Source organism: Castor canadensis, chromosome 9 (assembly GCF_047511655.1).
Source record: "Castor canadensis chromosome 9, mCasCan1.hap1v2, whole genome shotgun sequence".
NCBI lineage: Eukaryota > Metazoa > Chordata > Mammalia > Rodentia > Castoridae > Castor > Castor canadensis.
The window spans coordinates 51,037,231-51,058,846 of NC_133394.1; the positions used below are offsets into that span (position 1 = coordinate 51,037,231).

Below are 21,616 nucleotides of genomic sequence, written 5' to 3' on the forward strand. Positions count from 1 at the left end.
AAAGCCAAATTAGACTATAAATTCAGAGAAAATCTTGCTTTGTCAAAATACTTTGTGACCTAAAAAATTAAATACATGTAAGTATATGGGATGCTTTTGTAATTAAAAAGTTACAATAGGGTGCACGAGGTGGAATATGCTCATACTCATGTGTGAAAATGGAAAAATGAGACCTGTTGAAACTGTTCCAGGAGTGGAGGGAGTGATAAAGGAAAATGGGGGAGTGGGTGAATTCAAATATGATATTATTGTAAGAACTTTCATAAATGTCACAATGTACCCTGAGTATAACAATAAAAAAATTACAATAAAATTTTTTACTACTTTCCTGTGTTAACCCCTAAATTTTCTCCAAATCATATTCTTCTCCCTTATATGACTATTTTGAGGTCTTATATTTAGAAAATTATGTTAACATCTTGTTTTTCAAAGAGATAATTCAGGAAGCTGACTATTTTAAATAAAATTCTTATTTTCTAATGTAGCTGAAGCAATGTCTGTGAATTGTGTTGTAGCCCCAAATAATATTTCTGGAAGAAAAATACAAGGAAGAGTCTTGGTGGTCAATAGCAGCAGAAAAGAATAAATGAACACAAGACTCCCAGAGAGATTTGGTACTTTAAAGATTACCAAAACCCCACCCAACTACTTTTTCATGAAGGAGTTCCTTAATTTGAAGACTTAAATAATAGAGTGAATGATTGAAATCTTAGACTCTTGAAATTATTTATTTAAGTATTGAGTATAGCACACCTTTTAGTAAATACAGTTTATATTCACTACCTCTTTTAAAAATACATTGATGTTATGATCACTGTATCAGAGAACAAACCAATCTTTCAGCTCTTGCTCTTTGTTTTTGCCTGGCCCTTTTTCCTTGGGCTGGGACAGAGACTGTCTGTGACACTCTGAAACTCACTCCAAACCGAACTTTTTGCATTGAGTCCATGTGGTGTGCCCTGGCCCAGTGCACAGAATTTAGGTGGCCTTCTCTAAGGAAAGGGTGATTGCTCTGAAGGTGAATTCATAGACAAAGGCCAATAGGATGAAACTAGAGTGGGTATGAAGAGCATCCTTAGGGAGATAAATGGCTGAGCCACCTGACATGAGGAGAAGAGAGACACAATGATCCTGGGCACAGAGGCAGAAAATCAAGGTGATGGACACTGAGGATTCTGTTAGCCAAACAGCAAAATCAGAAATAGGGTAAGTAAGGGAGAGGGGCAGTAAGAGGATCGCTAAATTTCTCATCTTCTATTTAGAGTCAATAAACCCTTTTTCAATTTTTTTGCTAACTGTCTATTTGAAGAGGCTTTTTTAATGTAAGGAAGTCACTCATACATCAGTCAATTTGTCGAGATAATAGGAAATGGGTGGATGCAGCAATAAAGAGAGGAATGTGTGAATATAGCTAGGTACTATAGCCCACAAAAGAACAGAAGTATTGCCTGGAAATGACAATGGTGAACAAGGATAATGATCCCATTCCTGGCCCCATGGCAGGTGAAGGACATCATAAACAACTTTAGAAAGCACTGTCACCAGCCAGGTCAAAGGGACAGCAAGGCAGTAGAGAGAACATTCAAAAAAGGGTTGAGAAAGGGTTAGATCCAAAACCACAGCAAGTGGGTTTCCCCAGCCACCAGTGAGGAATTCTGAGGGAGAAGATGAAGTGGAGGAATAAATGGCAGATAAAGAAATACTGAGAAAAGAGATTCTTGTTCTATCAGGGTTACTATGCTCATTTTGACTTTTTCCATTCTTTTCCACTTCTGCTTTTCTTTAATTTCTCTCATATTATTCTGGAGAATGCTCTTTCAGTAGCCACAGTTTAGAGGAGTGGACAAGATTGAGGACTCAGGAGACACATAATTTATGTGCTAAGCCCAACTTGCCTCTTGCCAGCCATGACTGGCCATTGTTTCTCATCTATGTGGCAGGGTTGATAACAATGTCATCTACCTACAGAACACTTGGACAGTTAGTAAATACACATGAAGCTCATAAAATGGCTGTGACTCAGGACATGGAGAGATGCATTTACTATTCCTACTCCAATGTAGCATTGTCTCAATATGCCAGAGACAGAGGAAGCCAGAGTCATCATCACCATCTCAGTTGTTTCCAACTGAACATTACTCTCATTGTTATTATTATTAATATTTCAGTGGTACTGAGGTTTAAACTCCGTACATATCTAGACAGGTGCTCTCCTACTTGAGCCACAGCCCTTTTGCTTTAGTTATTTTTCAAAAAGGGTCTCACATTTTTTCCCAGGGCCAGCCTTGGACCTTGATCCTCCTACTTATGCCTCTAGAATAGGTAGGGTCATAAGTGACCACCACCACACCAAGGTTGTTTGTTGAGATTGTTTGCCTAGATATCCTCAAACCACCATCTGCCCTCTCTCTCTCTTAAGTAGCCAATATTACAAGCATGTGCCACCATGCCTGGCTACGTTTTCATATTGACATTGTCTTCACCCTATTCTTCTATCTACAACTCTTGAAAAATATCAATAACCTGATCTTTTAAAATGAACAGACTATTTGAGGAACAAGAAATCTGTTTTTAAAAAGCCATGCAACCCACCATGTAAATTAAACCACTAGTGTTTCAAAGTAGTGAGAAAATCAAGTGGCTTGTTATGTAATTTCAGACCTCATATAAGGAATTCTTTTGTGAGTTATTTCTTGAAATTATAAAAAATAGGTACATTGAAAAACAGAAAGTTGCAAATTGGTTTGTATTATATTCACATATATTCTAACTTGCAATGGTAAAAATTAGAAATTTTATCCAAAATAGATTGATTAATCTCAAACCTGCTTTCTGAAAATTGGAGAAAAAACTGTTTCAACAATGTAAAGTCAGAACTTTCACTTTATGTATTTTACTTTCATTTGTAAAGCCAAAAGCTCTCAGATTTTAACATTTGTATTCATGTTAGAATTGGTAATTGTGTAAATTTTAAATGTTCGTAACAAAATGAACTAAAAACAGAAATCATAGGACAGCCTTGGAAACATGAACTCATCTTTTACCAAGTAAGCCCAATGGAACATATTAAGCTATGCCAGCCTTCAGGTGCCATTTTAAAATAGTTTTGGCACAACAGTTGGAAAAACTGAAAGTTCAGAACTAACTGTGTCACACATCGTGCCAGCAAGTGCCTAAGCACATAGATGATAATCAGATGAATATTTTAATAAGAATTCCATAAGAACAAACCAAAATATGTTCTTTTAAGGTTTGATGAAACTTTACTAGCTTTAAAAATGGTGTGTAACGGACTCTCCAGGTTACCTACCATTAATTGTTGGAAGAAAAAATACAAGTAATTTAGTGTGACACCCATGAGTCCTGACACCTTTTAAATACATATAACATAAAACTTAGTGCTCTCATCAGACATGTGTGGAATACGCAAATTTCTAATCTTATTATTGGCTCTGCCTCATTTAGAGTTGTGATAAAGACACACATTTTTCTCATGAAGGTAATAACTAGTTAGGCAAAAAGTTTTGAAAATGTTTAAAAGTAATATATAGAATGCAGATGCCACTAGAATTGTGGCTCAATTCTAAATACCCCCTTATATCCCAACATGAGATGGTGATGATGACTCTGGCTTCCTCTGTCTTTGGCATATTGAGACAATGCTACATTGGAGTAGGAATAGTAAATGCATCTGTCCATGTCCCGAGTCACAGTCATTTTATGAGCTTCATGTGTATTTACTAAGTGTCCAAGTGTTGTGTATGTAGATGACATTGTTATCAACCCTACCTCATAGATGAGAAACAATGGCTACTCAAGAAGCAAAGAGGCATATTGGGATTAGCACATAAACTATGTGCCTCTGGAGTCCTCAATCTTATTGATTTAATAATTTTATCATCAAAGTTAATTTGCTTGTTGTCATGAAAATATTCTCAATTCATAAAAATAACTAATTAATAAAATAAGTGACATACATGAAGTTCATTAGTTATATTTAGATTTTATACATTTAAATTGTCATAGTAAGTATTCTTATCACAGTATATGGGTTTAGCATATCACCTGAATTCAAGAGGAACGTTTTATGAGTAGATTTTGAAAACATCCTATTTCAATATCTCAAAAGCCTTACTATAAGTTGGGCACGGTGTCACACATTTGTAATCCTAGCACACAGTAGGCTAAGGCAGGAAGATCACAGCTCAAGCCCAGCCTTGAGAAAAAATACTGTAACAGCATAAAGACAGAATTTCACAAGAAAAGTAAGAAGGGACAAAAGTAATATAGTTTTGGAACCTAAACAACAGAATAAGAATGCTTAATGTGAAATAAACATTAAAAAGATCTGAGAGCTTACTTAATTATACTGAAGAATCCATAAAAGTCTTAGGTACTATAACAATGGATTTTTTTCCTGGAATCTGTAGGGGGGAAAAGGATAAATAGGTGAATCATAGGGTATTTTGGAATGGTAGATATTCTGTTTGAAACTGTTGTGGTATATGTTTGACATTATGCATTTTTCTCAAGTTATAGAACTATAAAATAAAAATAAATAAACCTTAGTATAATTATGAACTTTGGCTAATGATGACATGCCAGTTTTGGTTTATGAATCTCAACAAACATAACACATCAATGTGTGATGTTAATAACTAAGAAAACTTGTAGGGTGGGGTGGGGGATGTGGAACTCTGAGCTACCACCCTCTACTGTTCTCAGCATTTACTCAGCCTCTACAAATCTAAAACTGTACTTTATGATATGTGTTTTAAACATTCTCAGATTCTTAGCTTCCTAATAATAATTGTAAAAGCTTTTCCTGGGTCAAAACAGTAAGGGTAAATATTTTCTTCCTGCTACCACAAAATCCATCTTCCTTCTCTCCATAGCCAACCTTCTAAAAAGAATAAAATGTATTCAGTCTCTCCTTTTGGCCTCTCTATGTTCTTTAAACTGGCTTTGTGTTTATTGGTCTCAAAAAGGACAACACAAGCCTTCCTCCAGTGGATACCTTTCAGAGATTATCCTATTTTAACTTATGCAGCAATTGGAATTTTTTCAGTGTTTTGAAAGATATCTAAAATAAAGTAAAAAGTAAAACTCTTGTATGTTCCCATAAATAGCTGTTTTATATACACACAATCACTTCTTAAGATTTAGGGCCAGTGGCCCTGACCTGTGATAATCTAGAAAAGGTTTACCTACCTTAAGAATTCAGTTTCTTTATCTTATTAATTCTATATTTCTTTGATGGCTTAAGATACAAATACTACCTTTAAATTTATCCACTGATAATGGAACCAATGTCTTTTTTCAATTTTATCTGACTTAACCAGAAATGTAAAACAATGCTTCATATACTTGACTGCTCACTAATCTCCTCCTTCCAGTACCCAAGATGACATAATATTCAAATTTCTATTCAATTTCCCTTCTCCCTTACTGTGAACTCCTTTTCTGCCTCTATCCAAAAGGCTGGCATTCCTATAATGAAAAAGACCTACTCTTTCTCATTATATTTTCCTCAGGATGACCTTATGCATTCTTTTCCATGTGGTAGTAATCCTGAAATCTATTTCTTCCTTAAGCTCAAGGGCCCACATAATAGCTTTAAGCCATTTTGCAATATGGGATAAGCTTTTGAGACAAAGAACAAATGACCTCAGTTTCTAAAGAACAGAAAAGAATAAAAATTTTAGGGCAAGAGCATTTATATAAAAACACAAATTGACAATCATATGTTTAAAGAATGTTGCTATAATTTTCAGCCTAAGAAAGAACTTGGAGTTTTTCCATAGATCCTTTCATCATGAGATGATTTACAACACAATTATCCTTCAAGGAGACAATCATAGTTTTATTGATGAAAAAGTGAAATCTTATGGTGGTTAGGATAGCTTGGTAAATGACTTTCAGAAATCATATTTGAAAATTATAATTGTCTCATGGTGTATGTGATGGCAATACTTTGATTATTGTGTTACATTTCAATACATTAACTTCTTAGGAAAATATTATAAATATAAAACCATGCTTTTTTATTAGACCATAAATTTATTTATTAGGTCTGACATACTATTACACTTAGTATACACTAGGGTTTAATGTATAGCAAAGGAATTTTCACAGCCTTACTGTAGTTTGTAGAGCTCAAATCAGATTCTGCAATAAATCTTTCTATTCACTAAATAATTCTCTCTCTCCTGTATATTAGAACAATCAAATAATCAAAATTTTTGAAATATGACATAAATGCCTTGTATGTATTACAGATAAATTATTTTTTTAAAAATACATGCAATCTCAACTTTTTAAAAGACTATAGTTTAAAAATATGCCCAGTGAAAATACCAGAGCAAGTCTTCCATAATATCACATCTAAAGCCATTTAACTTAGCAAAACATCCAAGAAAAAAAGCAGCCTATTATGCAAACAAACACTAATTAGATACAAATTTCCTCCATCCTCTTTCCAAGTACAGTCAGAAATTATGGAGCCAGCATTTGACAGCAGTTTCTGCTTCCCTAAGTCTCAATATGGCTAAAATGTAATTAATTCTAGTCTTGCATCCTGGAATCTCTGAGCCTGAATTTCTTAAAGCATGGATATTTATATTCTCGAAAAATTACAGAATAACAAATGTAGCTCTTTCTTTAATTTACCTCAATATAGATGGTGTGATATTATGTATATGTTATTTAGCTCAAGCTACACCCTAGACTAAATCCATGATCTTAATAACTCACATCCCAGGGAAGGCCATCTACATCATATCTAAAGACCATACTTCAAAAATAGCTATTATGCTTCTTTATTTAATCAGTGCTAGATTTTTTCTAACTAAAATAATGAACACAAGAAAAGAATTTATTAGGAAATAAGGCTTACTTACCAGCATGATGCATACTGAAAATAGGTTTTCACTAGTAACATTAATAATATTAAAAATCATGGGTTGTCAAAAGTTTTAGAGACACCTTCTGCCCTTGATTGGAAGTTGCAATGATGTAGAAAAGTGTGTTTTCCTGATGCTAGTTCTAAGATTAACCAAATCTAAACTCCAGAATATTATTAGAGTTGCTTCAAGTAAAACTTTCTGCAAGATGGACTTCAGGGTACTTAAAAAAGACTGATAACTGAAATGTTTTCAAACTCTTAGAAGAGGTTGTAGATAACAGTTTTCCTCATACCTGGTAATCTGCATTTATTAAATAATTTGATTTTGAGATTTGCACTCATTAAACTCTAATAATGCACTTATGGGGAAAGACCTATACTGCTGATCCCCAAAACTTTGTAGCAGCTACCACTTTTCTAAAAGGACATTAAGAGTTGAACCATCCCAAATATATTGGCATCAACACCTGTGTGTAAGTCCAGAACTCCAACCTGAGTTCCTACAAGGGTAGTATCTCAGAAACTCATTTATTAAGCTTTTTGAGTCTTCTAGGAATCGATGTATGGAGAGGCTAGCCAATAAGCATCTCTTGTGAAAATGTAAAAGCTTTCAATACTTAAGATAGTGGAAGCATGCTGAGTAGGAGTTCAAGAAACTCTACAGTATGAATTTCACACATAAACTGCAAATAAAAGTGCCACCAATAAAGGAGAGACTATCAAAAGAAGGCCAATCAAGCAACAGATCTTTGCATTATGGGCTGTTCAGAAACCATGAATATTCTAAACTGGCAACAAAGTACCCATAGAGAAACAGGTTTCCTTCTGAAATAGATCATTCATGCATTATAGAAATCTCATAACTCACTAAACTGACTCGTGTAGAGGTAAACAGATTTTTCCTCAAATCATTCAGATTTTAAAAAGACTTTTAGAAAACACATTATGGTCTCTTGTATGTTTTTTACAGTATTTGCTCCTAGAAGGAAATCAACACACAACCTTCCCCAAACTCTCTGCTTCCGACCTGGTGCCTAAGCATTTTCCTGCAGGTTCCTGAATCACATTGTCTCTAGGTCATGAATTCCACTACTCCTCTTCCTTCTTAGGTATCTCTGTTTTAGAACAATAATAGTAAAAGCCTTTCTTTGAGCAATTGGCTTAAGTTCAGCATAAGCCAATGATGGAACAAGGAAAAGAAGAATAAGACTTGTCTTCAAGTACCAGAACCAAGAAAAAAAATCAAGTATGACATACGTTTGTGTATAGGAAGCATAACATTGAAGGTAATTTCAAAAGGAAATCTCTGTTTTTTTAATCCAAAAAAATTAATTCTGACTAACTTAGGCTTAAAGAAAAGATATTTTAAAGGGTTCCTAGTATCCAACTGTATCAGTGGTAGACCTCAACAGTCAGCACCAGAAAAAGAAGGAAGTGTACTTTGTTTCTGTATTCTTTTTTTAGAATTGCACTGCCATAAATGACTGTTTTAGCTGCTTTCTTTCTTCCTTTCTGAAATAGTCATTTTGTTATTGTCAAGATCATTTGTATACTCTTTTCACCAGAGTTGAGGCAGATTTTGTGTTATATGGACAAAAATAACTACCATATTGAGTGAGGAAGACAACATTCCTGTAAGATGAGTAAATTAAAGTGTATCTGTGAAGTAAAAATAAAGTAAGAGTTTACTATCATACCATCTTGCCAATCATCAGAAATGCCTGATTAAAGAAAACTGTGTTGAGTTATAAATCTACACCATTTGAAATTAATGCAGAAAGACATTTGCTATTATGAATTCAAGATGAAACTGATTCATGTGTGCTCTTGAATCTCAGTGGTTCAAGCTAAATCTTTAAGTTTATTTTTAAACACTGAAGAAGGATCAAAGGGAGGGAAAAATGCAACTAAGATCTTTCCATGAATTTTAAGGACATTTACTGGGTTGTAATATGTCTCTTGAGGAAACTACCAAAAAGTTGATGATATGATGACTCAAGAAAGCAAATTTAATTCTGAAAATTTTAGTTGGGTATTTCTAGTTTATTTAAGTCACTGTAAAGATACACAAATAAGTAAAATCTGCCCCTGACTTCAAGAAGTTTAAAACATCCTATAAAGTTTGAATTAAAAAAATCTCAAATAACTAGAATATCAAGTAATAAAACAAGTATGGTAGAGAGTTACAGATAAAATGGCATAGATCCTAAAAAAAGGAATAAATCACAAGTAAAAAAAAGTTCCCAAAAATGCTTACAAATGGGCAAAATTTGATAAATTGAGTTCAACATGTAAATAGTCAACATTTTCTGATTAACTATTCTAGGAGTTTTGCATTCATTTTATTTAATCCTCAACATCTTTCTATAGAGTAGATATTACTATCCCAATAGGGAACCTGGTAAACACAGAGATTAATTTGCTCAATGCTCCCCAGTTACAAATGAGATAGTTCTGCTTAACTATATACCCTACTGATTCTTGGAAATACACCTTTGAAATATATGACAGTGGAAAGACTGTGCTTTCAAAAATAAGTTCAATAAAACAATGTTGTCCTTTTTTGGTGGGACTGAGGTTTGAATTTAGGACTTTACACTAGCAAAGCAGGCAATCAGAAACTCTATACCTTGAGCCCCACTTCTAGTCCATTTTCCTCTGGTTATTTTGGAAGTGGGTTCAGGAGAATTATTTACTTGGATTGGCTTTGAGCAGTGATTCTCCTGATCTCAGCCTCTCAAATAGCTAGGATTATAGATGTGAGCTACTAGAACATGGCTAACAACCTTGTCTTTTAAAGCTTGGATTTATGACAAGGAGATTTACAAAGACAGAGAACAGTAAAGTACTTTCTTTACAGTGTGTTTTGGTACTCAAAAGAAATCAAATTGGAAAAAATATGAGTTTAAGATGGTTGTGTTAAAAAATATCCACTATCTTATTCTGCTTGGACTGCCATAACAAAATATCATGCAAGAAATTTATTTCTCATTATTCTGAAGGCTGGGACATCTAAGATCAAGGCACTGCAGGTTGGAACCCACCCACTCTCTCGTCTCCTCCGATTGTACCTGAAATACCACATCCTCTATATTGAAGAGATGCTATATTCTCACCTGGCCAAAGAGCAGAAGAGGGAACCAAGTAACAAGCCCCTTACACAACAGCATAACAGCATTAATCCATTCATGCTGACAGAGTTCTTGTGCCATAAACACCTCCCATAAGGTCCAACCTCCCAACAGTGTTGCATTTGGGCATTAAGTTTCTAACACCTGAATTTGGGGGACACATTCAGACGGTAACATCTCTGAACCCATGCATATGTGTACAGATTCAAAGGAAGCAATGAAAAGTTTTTTAAAAATGGATACTGTGATTTCACTAAAAAGAGTGTATATGCCAAGTCTAATCAAGAAAACAGGTAAATAAAACAAAAGAGCAAAACTTGTTATGAAAATAACAGAATCTAGAGTCTCTATAACTAACTCATCAAATAATCCAGAATATAATCCAAAAGTGATAAACATACAAAACATAGGAAGTGGAAAACATTTCAACAGGAAAGAAAATCAAACAAGATCAACTCCAAGATGAAATGGATCTTGGAATCAGCAGGCAAGATTTTTAAGTAGTTATAATAATTATTCTTAATAAAGTAAAGCAAAATATGTTTGTGATTAATTAAGAAACAAGAAATCTCAGTAAAGGTATAGAAATTAAAAACTAAAACTTTAGAACTATAATACACAATATGTTAATTATAAATTTTACAGGATGAACTTAATAGCCCAAGTACAGAAGAATTCAATAATAGAAGAAAGAGTAATTAGATTAAATTTTAACCAATAGTAATTGGTTAAAATAAGTAATTCTCTCATCTCAAAAAAAAGCCAGGTGTGGATGTACGTACCTGTAATCACAACCACATGGAAGGCAGCTGTAGGAGGATCACAGTTTGAGGCCTGCTTAAAAAAAAAAAAAAAGAAGAACAAAGAGGAAAGGTAATAAAAAATGAGAACAAAGACCAGGGATATATTAAATATCAAATTTTCTAACATATATATTTTAATGTATGTTATATAACATATGTGGATCCCAGAAGAGTAGGATAAAATAGAAAATGAAAATTACTTATACAAAAAAAGACTTGAAATATCTGATATTTGATGAAAGAAATTTATGACATAAATGCTCAGTGTCTACCAGAGTAAACAGAAAGAAACCTGTGCTTATTGTTGTTAAAAATGCCACATATGCATTAATTGTTTAATCATTACAAAATATGCAAAAGATAGGCAATACTGTTATCTTCCTTTTTAGTGTGAAACACTGATACACACAAATGGTAAAAATGTTTACACAAGATAAAGGCCAGTCAATGGTTTGAACACAGCAGACTGACTCCATAGGCCATGCTCCCCATTCTCCTATACTGCCTTGAACATGAGCTGATTTTGGCATCCTTGAATTCCTGAAGAGGAAACTGAACCTATGGACCAGGACAATTAGAGACAAAATGGAGACATTATATCCAAGGAAAACTAATAAAGAATGATATGTCTTGTGAAGTTACTGGATTTCATTCATAAAAAAGAAATTAGGAATGTCCAAACAGAAGAATCCATAAGCAAGTTAGAAAATATTACACTGGCCTCAAGCTATGGCACAACTGGGACTAGAATACATATAAACCTATTTTTCAAAAGAATTACTTCATGAAACCCAGTCAAATCAATGCAATTCAAAATTTAAGTACTCAGAAGGGGAAAAAAAAACCTCACAAGCTCTGAAATTTTTATATTTCCAATGAAATACAAAACTAAGGTTTAGAATGTGGATATAACGACAACAATATTAAATCCAAGGTTATAAGTTTTGAAAATGTTAAAATATTAATGTCAAACTAACAAATATTTAAAAGCAGATGAGAGAGAAGGTTGAGTTAGAGTAGTGTGGGCATCAGTTATGCATTGCTGTGTAACAAATTACTTCAAGTCTACCAACAAAAACTGGCAGACATTCATTTTCTTCCACAGTTTCTGCAAAGAAAGCACCAACATGGGCCTAGTTGGTGTTCAATAAATAATAGTTTCATCAATCCCATTCTTAACCAGTGTGTTCCTGGAGAACATTTCTGAATTACATAACGATGAGACTTTTTGTTCCCCTTTGTTTTCATCCATGTTCGTGCTATATTCTTAAAGGAATCTAGAACATGGACCTTTTCTAATTTTTCTTAACTTTTGCTTTATTAATGCTTGGACTCCAATTTTCGAGTTTGCCCTATTTTCCCTTCTGCCTTCATGTGTTTTCTGACAACAGAACTGATATTTCTCAAACCTCATTAACTGAGAGGAAGGGAATGGCTTTGAGCCAAAAATAGCTTATCACAACAAGGAAAACCTAGATATTTGGCAAATATTAGTACCTCTGGACACCCTCTTCTTCTTGTCCCTGCAGTACAGTCATCTAGAATTCTGCCTTTGAAATGCACCTAAGGGAGGAAATTCAGAGGCTAGTCTTGTGATGCAAACTAACATTCTCTAAGAGTTTACTGGTTTTGATTAGTTTCCTAGTTCCTGTTACCCTGATAGGCTGCAAGCATTTTAAAAAATTTCTTTTCAGGTTGCTACCAAGCAGGAAGAATGCTGTAAAGTCACATATGGACTGAGTTTTATGTCCTGGAATGTTACAGGCCTTACTGTTTACTCATTTAGCAATTCCATAAATATTTATTTATAATAACTATGTTCCAGTCACTAGTCTAGCTCTTGAGACTCAAAAATGGAAAGAAAAGAAATGAAAGAGAGAACTCTCTGTCCTCATGAAACTCATACCCCTAAAAATTGCTTGTTGCTTTTGCAACCTGAGTTGGCATCCTGGCTATGCATTCCTGCATAAGTAAAACACCTGTGTTGATGTGTATTTGCTAAGATGTCTTAACCCTCTGCGCACCCAGTATGCTCTCAATACAATATAATGTTGACATTTTCTCCAGTAAGTCATAAAAGGAAGTATGACATTCACTATCTTGGAATCTGGCATGAGACTCTGAGAAAACTGCAATTAGTCCATGTGGAAAGACCACATAGAAGACTATTTGTGTAGGTCTTCACTCCAGCCAGTAGTCCAGCATTGACCCCTTGACATGAAAGCAAAAATATCTCCATATGATTGAAGCCTGAAGCCATCAACTTCAACTTCAACTTCAAGTGTTAGCAGCTGAGGCTCAGGATATTGTGGAACAGACACAAACCAGTCCTACTGTTCCCTGTTCAGCTTCCTGTCCATAAAATCCTGGAAAGATAATGTTACTTGTGATTGCTTTAAGTAACTAAGCATTTGGATTATTTGCCATTAAGGAAAAGATCATCGATGCTGTTTTCCAAAACACAGTGTTAACAAAACAATCATTTTCACATAGTCATCAGTTTTGTGGACAAAGAATTTAGCTGGGTTACTCTGTTTCTCACAGCACTGACTGTAGCTACTCATTGGTAGTCTGCTGGCAAAAGGGTTGCTTTGGAAAGTGCAAGACAGCTTCATTCACATGTACAGCACTGCATTATGGAAGCTTGAAGATGGGACTCACTGGAAACTATAGACTGCAACCTCCAGCAGGAGAGGCTCAGGCTAGTCAGAGTTCTTATGGGACAGCTCAGACATTCTGGCAGGTCCAGATAAAAGACACAAGGCTAGAAAGTCTCACAAGTCCCAGAAAGTCTCTCCCACCATGTTCCATTAGTTAATCAAGTCTCTGAAGCCAGGCCAGATGTCAAAAAAGAGGAACTAGACTCCACCTCTCAGTGGGAAGAGTAGCAACAAAGATGCAGCCATGTTTGAGCTTCCATTCTTGGTATTGCAAGAAACATAAACAAGAAGGTAAAATTACAAGGTTGAGAGTTTAGAGGAGATAGTGTGTTCCTTTTCCTTGTCTTTATGCTAAAATGCACTTCTCAACAGCCATTTACATGCTCAAAAAATTTCTTTTGTCATGATTTCAAAGGCCATATATTCTCAGGTATTATGGTAGCCATATAAAATGTCAAGCATCAAACTTTTGTGTACAGGTGCTGAGAATTTAAAATATACCATTTATACTATTATGTAAGTATACACTATTATGCACCATTGTAAGTATACATTCCTTTTGTATTAAGAAAACATTAAGGTATTTTTAAAAGATTCTTTGAATGTATAGCTAAATTTTATTCTGAGCCTAAAGAAATTGTGTAAATTCCTGATGAATGTAGGTAGCAGTCAGTGGAAATTTCCAGTCCAAGGCAAAGAATGAGTGTTCTAAATAAAATGAATTTCAGACTTGATATTTTCACATATGTTGTTACAACATTTACTGTTTTTTATGTTATATTCTGTCAGAGTTATTAAAAGTGAATTTAATATTAAGAAATGATTTTCATGTCAACAGCTGCCTTCCAACAAGTTTTCTGTCTTAGGCATATGGAACTACTGCTTATTTCAATAGATTATAATCTTCAGTGACTTAATGATAAGTAGGTTGTTGAATCTGTACTTCTTGACTTTGGTAGTTTCAAAGTCTCTGGTTTGTAATCTGATAGTCATTTTGACTTGTACATTCCACATTTATGTTTATTTTCTAAGAAGGATGGTTTACAGGAATTTTACTCAAATTCATTCCTTTTACATCTAGACTATATCTTTCCAGCTTAATATAAAAATTTGATAGTTGAAAACTAATTAGACTTTTTATATAACCTCTCTTCTTCCTTTAGCCTCTTACTTTCTTCACCACATTGATCTAGGGCCTAATTTATTCAGGACACACTGGGCAACATATCATGTTTATAAAAAAATATAAAAAACAAAACCTGCATCAGGGTTGTACAATTTTTTTTGAAGATATAGGACATATATCTTTAAAAGTATAATACCCAGTAGTTTGGGAATGGATGTCAGGAGGGCATATGTGGGATATACTACTAATGATGTTTTCCCTTCTAATAAAGCATAGTCAGACAAATTTCTTCTCACTTTCTGCAGACTATGCCCTGCCCTTTACCATTCTCTTGCTATCCAAACTTAGGAGGATATTTAGGACATCTTCAGATGAACCTCCTGCTATGACTCACACTTTATGGAGGAGTCCCCTTGTCTAATTCTCCAGATGACCACCACACAAGCAATTTGCCTCTGATTTAAATAAACAGAAAAACAAAAAAAAAAGTATCAGAAGAGTAAAAAAGAGTTTCAGAAGAAGCTATTATTTAGCATTAACAAATTAATCTTAATAGAAATGGCTGAGAGGTGGAAAAACAAAGAAACATGCTAAAACCATGCTAGAAAAAAACATAGGCAAGAGAAAGTGAAAAAGGGCACAAATCAATTTGGTGTGTAATACATATGTATTCAGAAATGTCACAATGAAACCCCATACACTAACAAAAACATCTTTTTCTAAAATATTGAAGAACAAGAAGTTAAAACAGTTCCAGTCTGGAGATGGGTACCAGTGGAAGGAGTGAAGGCATAAGGAAAGGGTGAAGGAATACAAATGTGATGGAAGTATTTTGTATTCATGTATGAAAATAGAGCAATGAAATCTATTGAATTTGTTCTAAGAAGGGAGGAGGAAAGGAGGAATAAAAGAGAAAAATGGAAGGGATAAATGAAGTTAATATATGTTGTAAGCACTTACATAACTCCATGTACAACAATAATATGCTAATAGTGAAGAAAAAAGAATAAAAAGGCAGATAAATTCAAGAGAGCAAAAGTTCCCTTCAGGATGGTGTGCCTTATCTATCGTCAAAGTATGATGTGAGATGATAATCACAAAATCTCAGTGACAAATGATGAGTGTCTATTGCTTACATATCTGGGCCCATCAGGCAGTACTGGTGGACTTAGCTAGGCTTGCTCAAGGTTTCCTGGTGTGGTCTGGCTGTACACCAATGCAGAAATACTTTGGTTACCTAGGCTGAGGTAACGTGGATTGCACTACAATCCATGGGGTCCATTTTCTGGCAGGCAAGCCTAGCATGTTCTGTATTTGACAGTGCAGAGAGAAATTGGAGCAAACTCAGCAGCACTGTGCTCTAGTCTACTGAGTAGAAACAGGAAGTCAGAGCCAGCGGGGACCATGAGAGGACACATCATCCACCTGATGTGGGGCCTTGCAGAAGCCTCAGTGAGAACACTGAAAATACTTTCAAACAAATCTTGTCTGCAGCTATTAATCACTATTAATCACTGGATTTCCATTCTCTCCCATTAGGCAAACTTCTAGTTTTAGTACCTAACCATTCTTTCCTCCTCTCTACAAAGTTATATGGAAGATGACATATTCCTCACTGGCTCTTTCAAGCCACTTCAATGTGGCTAACCAGAGATCTCAGTAGCAGCTGCAGAACAAAGCAGCCACCTACAGTTCACATTCAAGACAGAGCAGAAAGTTCCTAGGAAAAAGCATATCTTTTCCACATCCCAGAAATCTAGGTCACTATGAATCCAGACCTGACTTTCCACCTCAAGTGTTTATGCAATTAAGGAAGCCCACCACATGGGTTCTAGTTGGTGCCAAATGAGGGAGGGTGTGTGTGTGTGTGTGTGTGTGTGCTCTAGATGGTGCTCAGATACCCTCTATCCTTTTGGGGTTCCCTTGAGGGCTTATTACGTAGACATAACTGGTCACATCATTGACCATGAGTGATCAGCTCCAACTTCAGACCCTCTTCCCTCACTAGTCTTGGTCACAGGATAGAATTCAAAGTTCCAATCCTCTGATTATGTGGTTGGTTGCTCTTGTAACCACCCCTCCCTTCCTGAAGCTTTCTAGGAACTCCCAGGAACCAGTCATCCAATGAGTTTTCAAAAATCATTTATCACTTAAGAGATTCCAAAGGTTTTTAGGAACTATGTGCCAGAAAACAGGGAAGAAGACCAAATACATATTTCACAACATCACAAGAGTGAACTCTTAAAGCATTGAAAGAAAATATCATCAATCTAAAAATTTGTGCCCACCAAAATTATTCTCCAAAATTGAAGGGGAAATAAGAGTTTCTCAAACAAATAAAAATGGAGAGAATTTGTCACCAGTAGGTCTGCCATTAAAAAATGTTTAAAGATTGTAACTGGCAATCCTAGACCCAATTCTGGGGATTCCAAACTGTTAGGACCAACCACTTGCCTTACTACAGAAAATAAAGAAAAGAGTAGTGGTAAAAAGAAGTGAAAGGAGATTTATTACATGGTATGGGCATACTGCAGGAAGAGGCAAAGTAAGAATTTCAGCCCATCTTCAGCATACAGGTAAGAACTTTTGAATAGAATAATTGGGGCAGGGGTCAGAGGTATGAATAATAATTAAACATCCTGGTCAGAGGTGTGGTCAGTTGGCCATAGGAGTGGTCAAGTGGTTACCGATTATCTCAAGATTGGTGAGGCAGGGCCTTGTTAAAATAAAATCATTGTTGCAGGCAGGGCGTAGCTTCCACTCCAATCACAGGATATATATTCACCAGTCCTTGGCAGAGATGCAAGGCTATTATCTTGCTTTTAGTTACCCTTTGGACATTTGCAAGCCCAAGTGAAGAGTTTGGGTTATTTTGTTTGTTTGTTTTTAGCAAAAGAAGTTTCTAAAATTTTTGTTACATAAGATGATATTCAAAGAACAGGAAACTGACATAGGTAAGAAACTTGAATCTACAGAAAGAACATCTTCAAAGAAGGAGTAAATGAAATTAAAAAAATCTTTGATTTTCTTATGCTTACTGATATAATAGATAACTGCTTAAGGTAATAATAACAGCAATATATTGAGTGATTGTAGTACACTGCTCATGAAAATGAAGGATAACAAAATTATAAAGGGTGAGATAAAGGAAATGGAAATATTCTATTATAAGATATCTATACTGCCTGTGGAGCAGAAATGTATTGTTTGAAAAATGACTTATATTAATTGTAAATTCATATTATAATCCCTAGGATAACCACCAAAATTCTATACAAACATACACAATCATTATCCTAAGAGAAGAGAATAATGTAATGATTTTTAAAATGATAAAAATTTCAAAACTGAAGTGTAAGAATTTGTCCAAACTCATTCTGTGAGTTCAGCATTATCCTGGTACCGATATGAAGTAAGGACACAACAAAACCAAAAGCTACAGGTCGATATTATGTGTGAACAAAAATGTCAAAATACTCAACAAAACGTTAGTAAACTGAATCCACTAACACTTGTAAAAGATTTTCACCATAATCATATGGAATTAATCCCAAGGATACAAAGATGTTTCAACATATGCCAATCAATGAGCACAACACATCACATCAAAAGAATTAAGGACAAGCCCATATGATCATAATAAATGCAGAAAAGGCATTTGGTAATGGTCAACATATCTTCGTGATAAAAATACTGAATAAATTGGAGTAGAAGGAATATAGTACCTCAACATAATAAAGGCCATTTATATTAAACCAACAGCTAGCATTATGCTTAACAGTGAAAACTGAAAACTTCCTAAGATCTGGAAAAAGGCAAGGATGGCTACTTTCCTTATTTGTGTTAAACATAGTGCAGTAAATTCTTACCAGAGAAATCAGGCAAGAGAAGGAACAAATGGCACAGAAATTAGAAAATAAGAAGTCGAATTGTTACTGTTTTCAGATAACATGATCTTAAATATGGAAAAATAAAAAAATTCTATAGAACAGAAAATAAGTGTAGAAAAATCAGTGGTGTTTTTATATGCCAATAGAAAATAATCTGAACAAGAAATCAAGAAAACAATCCCATTTACAATAGCTACAAAAACAGCAAGAAATAAATTTAACCAAAGAAGTAAAAGATATGTATAATCAAAATTACAAAACACTGATGAAATAAATTGAAGAGGAAACAAGAAATCTGGAAAGATATTCCATATTTATGGATTAGAAGCAGTGATATTATTAAATATCTATACTACCCCAAACAACCTACAGATTCAATGTAATTGTTATCAAAGTATCAATGACATTTTTCAAAGAAGCAGAAAAAATAATTCTACAATCCATATGGAACCACAAAAAGGCCTAAATAGTGAAGGATATTATCTTGAGCAAAAATATCAAAACAGAAGGCATCAGAAATACCTGATTTCAAAATAAACTACAAGGCTATCATAATCAAAGAGCATGATAGTGGAAGAAAACAGACACATACAGCAATAGAACAGAACAGAGAGATTAAGAATAAACACATACATCTACAGCCAACAGATTTCTATACTAAGAATATGCATGGTAGCAAGGACAGTCTTTCAGTAAGGGCATTGAGAAAAGGATATTCACATGAAGAAGAATAAAACTAGACCCCTATCTTTTACCAACTACAAAGATCAACTAAGAATGGGTTAAAGATTTAAAAGTAAGGAACGAAGCTATTGAAGCACATTGAGGAAAATATAGGGGAAATACTTTAGGACATTAGGATAGACAAACATTTTTGGCAAAGACTCCGGAAACACAGGAAATAAAAGCAAAAATAGGCAAATGGAATTTTATCAAACTGAAAAGTTTTTGCTCATCAAAGGACACGGTCAACAGGGTAAAGAGACAGCCTATACAATGGAAGAACATATTTTCAAACTATGCATGTGACAAAGGCAATCCAGAATACATGAGGAATTCAAAAATCTCAATAGCTGGGTCAGGCATGGTGACATATATCTGTAATCGAAACTACTCAGGAGACAAAGAAAAGAGGAATATGATTTGTTGCTAGCCCAGGCAAAAGTTAGTAAGAGTTTATCTCAAAAATGAACAAGGTATGGTGACATATGTGTAATATCAGCTGTAATCCTACCTGCTCCAGAAGTGGAAGTGGGAAGATAGGAATCCAAGGCCTGCTGGGATGAAAGTGAAGCCCTACCTAAAAAATAAGCAAAAAGAAAAAGAATTGGGGACATGGCTCAATTAGTAAAGTGCCTACTTACTGCATGTGAGATCCTGAGATCAATCCCTTAGTACCACAAAGAAAGAAAATAAAAGGGGAAAAAAAACCTCAATAGAAAAACTAATTAATTAATTAACTAGATTGAAAAATAGACAATGGACCTGAATGGATATTTCTCGCAACATTAAAAAAGACTAACGTATGAAAAATGCTTGAAATCATTAATTATCAGGGAAATGCAAATCAAAACCACAACAATATATCTCCTCACTCCAATAAAATGAACATTAAAAAAGACTAATGACAACAAGGGTTGGGAAGGATGTGCAGAAAAGTGAGCCTTTGTACACTGTTAGTAGGAAGGCAAAATAGTATGGCCACCTGTACACCAAAGAGACATGTACACTTCCATATTCATTAATAGCCAAAAATGAAAACAATCTAAGTGTCCATCAACTGATGAACAGGTAAAGAAAATGTGATCCATGTGAACAATGGGATACTATTTGGCCTTTAAAAAGAATGAAATCTTGTCAGTTGTGACGATAATGGATGGAATTAGGAATCATATGTTTAGTCAAATAACTGGAGGCACAGAAATGTAACTACTGCATGATGCTACAGGAAGGAGCTGATCTCATAGAAGTTGAGTAGAATGGTGGCTATCAGAGTCTGGGGTAAGAAAGATGGGATAATGGGGAAATGTTGATCAATGTGTATTAAGTTACAATTAGATAGGAGTAAGAATTTCCGGTAGGCTATTGTACACTAGGGTGACTATAGATAACAATAATATGCTGCACACTTAAAAATCTTAAAGAAAGAAAGAAGTTTAAAAGATTTTGGTACAACTATCCTTGGATAGATGAGTTGGACAATGCATTCAACATTCCAGCTGTGCTGGGGCTTCCTGGAGAAATGAATTCTGTCTCACCTGTCTTGGAGTACCAACACAACCTGGAATGCTATTGATGCCTGGAGACCACTGACATCCCCCCAAAAAAGAGTTAGGCAGTGGTGCTTCAGACAGCTGTACTACAGCAGATGAATGGCAGTGATAGCAAGATGAACTTATAAAAGGGAACAAACTAAATCACTCTTACTGGGAATTAATATGTTCAGATCCTGAGAAGGCACATAATAGAGGTTTGAGAAGCCCCTAGAATATCTGGCTGGGATGACTATACAAGGACATGATACCTGTACAAAACCAGTGAATGAAGACTGGAAAAGCTATCTGTTTTATTCTAATGCACAGATATTATGCAAAACTTCAAGGAAAATGGAAAAAGGCAAAACCAAATGAAAATATGGACCAAACAAAAGAAGAATGTGAATATGAAGAAACTGCCCTAATTAAATGGAAGTATATAGATAACTTGAAAGAGAATTCAAAATGGCTGCCATAAAGATACTACCGAGCTCAGAAAAACAATGCATGAACAATTTTAAAATGGCAATGATGACAGTGAAAACATTAAAGAGAACCAAACTGAAATCTTAAAGGTAAAAAATATAATAATTGAATTAAAAAGTTTACTACAGGTAGACTTGAGAAAGCAGGAGAAAATAATCAGTACTCAAACATAAATCATTTAAAATTATTAAAGAAAGAAAAAGAAAAAAGAATGAAAAAGAGTGAAGAAAGCTGAAGAGACGTATGAGATACCATTAAGTTGATCAGTATATGCATTATGGAACTTCCAGAGACAAAGGAAAATAAAGCTTTGTCAAAGAAATAATGGCTGATAACTTCCAAATCTGGGGAAGGAAACGGA

General features: G+C 34.6%; 1 long non-coding RNA gene across 2 annotated transcripts in view; it reads right to left on the reverse strand.

Annotated features, from left to right (window-relative positions):
- The window catches only part of LOC141410738 (uncharacterized), a 104,944-nt gene that overhangs the window by 30,149 nt on the left and 53,179 nt on the right, over positions 1-21,616 (reverse strand). The window contains exons 3-4 of one of the 2 annotated variants that reach the window (XR_012435526.1): positions 10,818-10,869; positions 4,361-4,424 (exon numbers count right to left, since the gene is read on the reverse strand). This is a non-coding gene — a long non-coding RNA (uncharacterized lncRNA). Of the gene's footprint in view, positions 1-4,360; positions 4,425-10,817; positions 10,870-21,616 lie in introns of those variants that run through there. The other variant, XR_012435527.1, reaches the window with a different exon arrangement.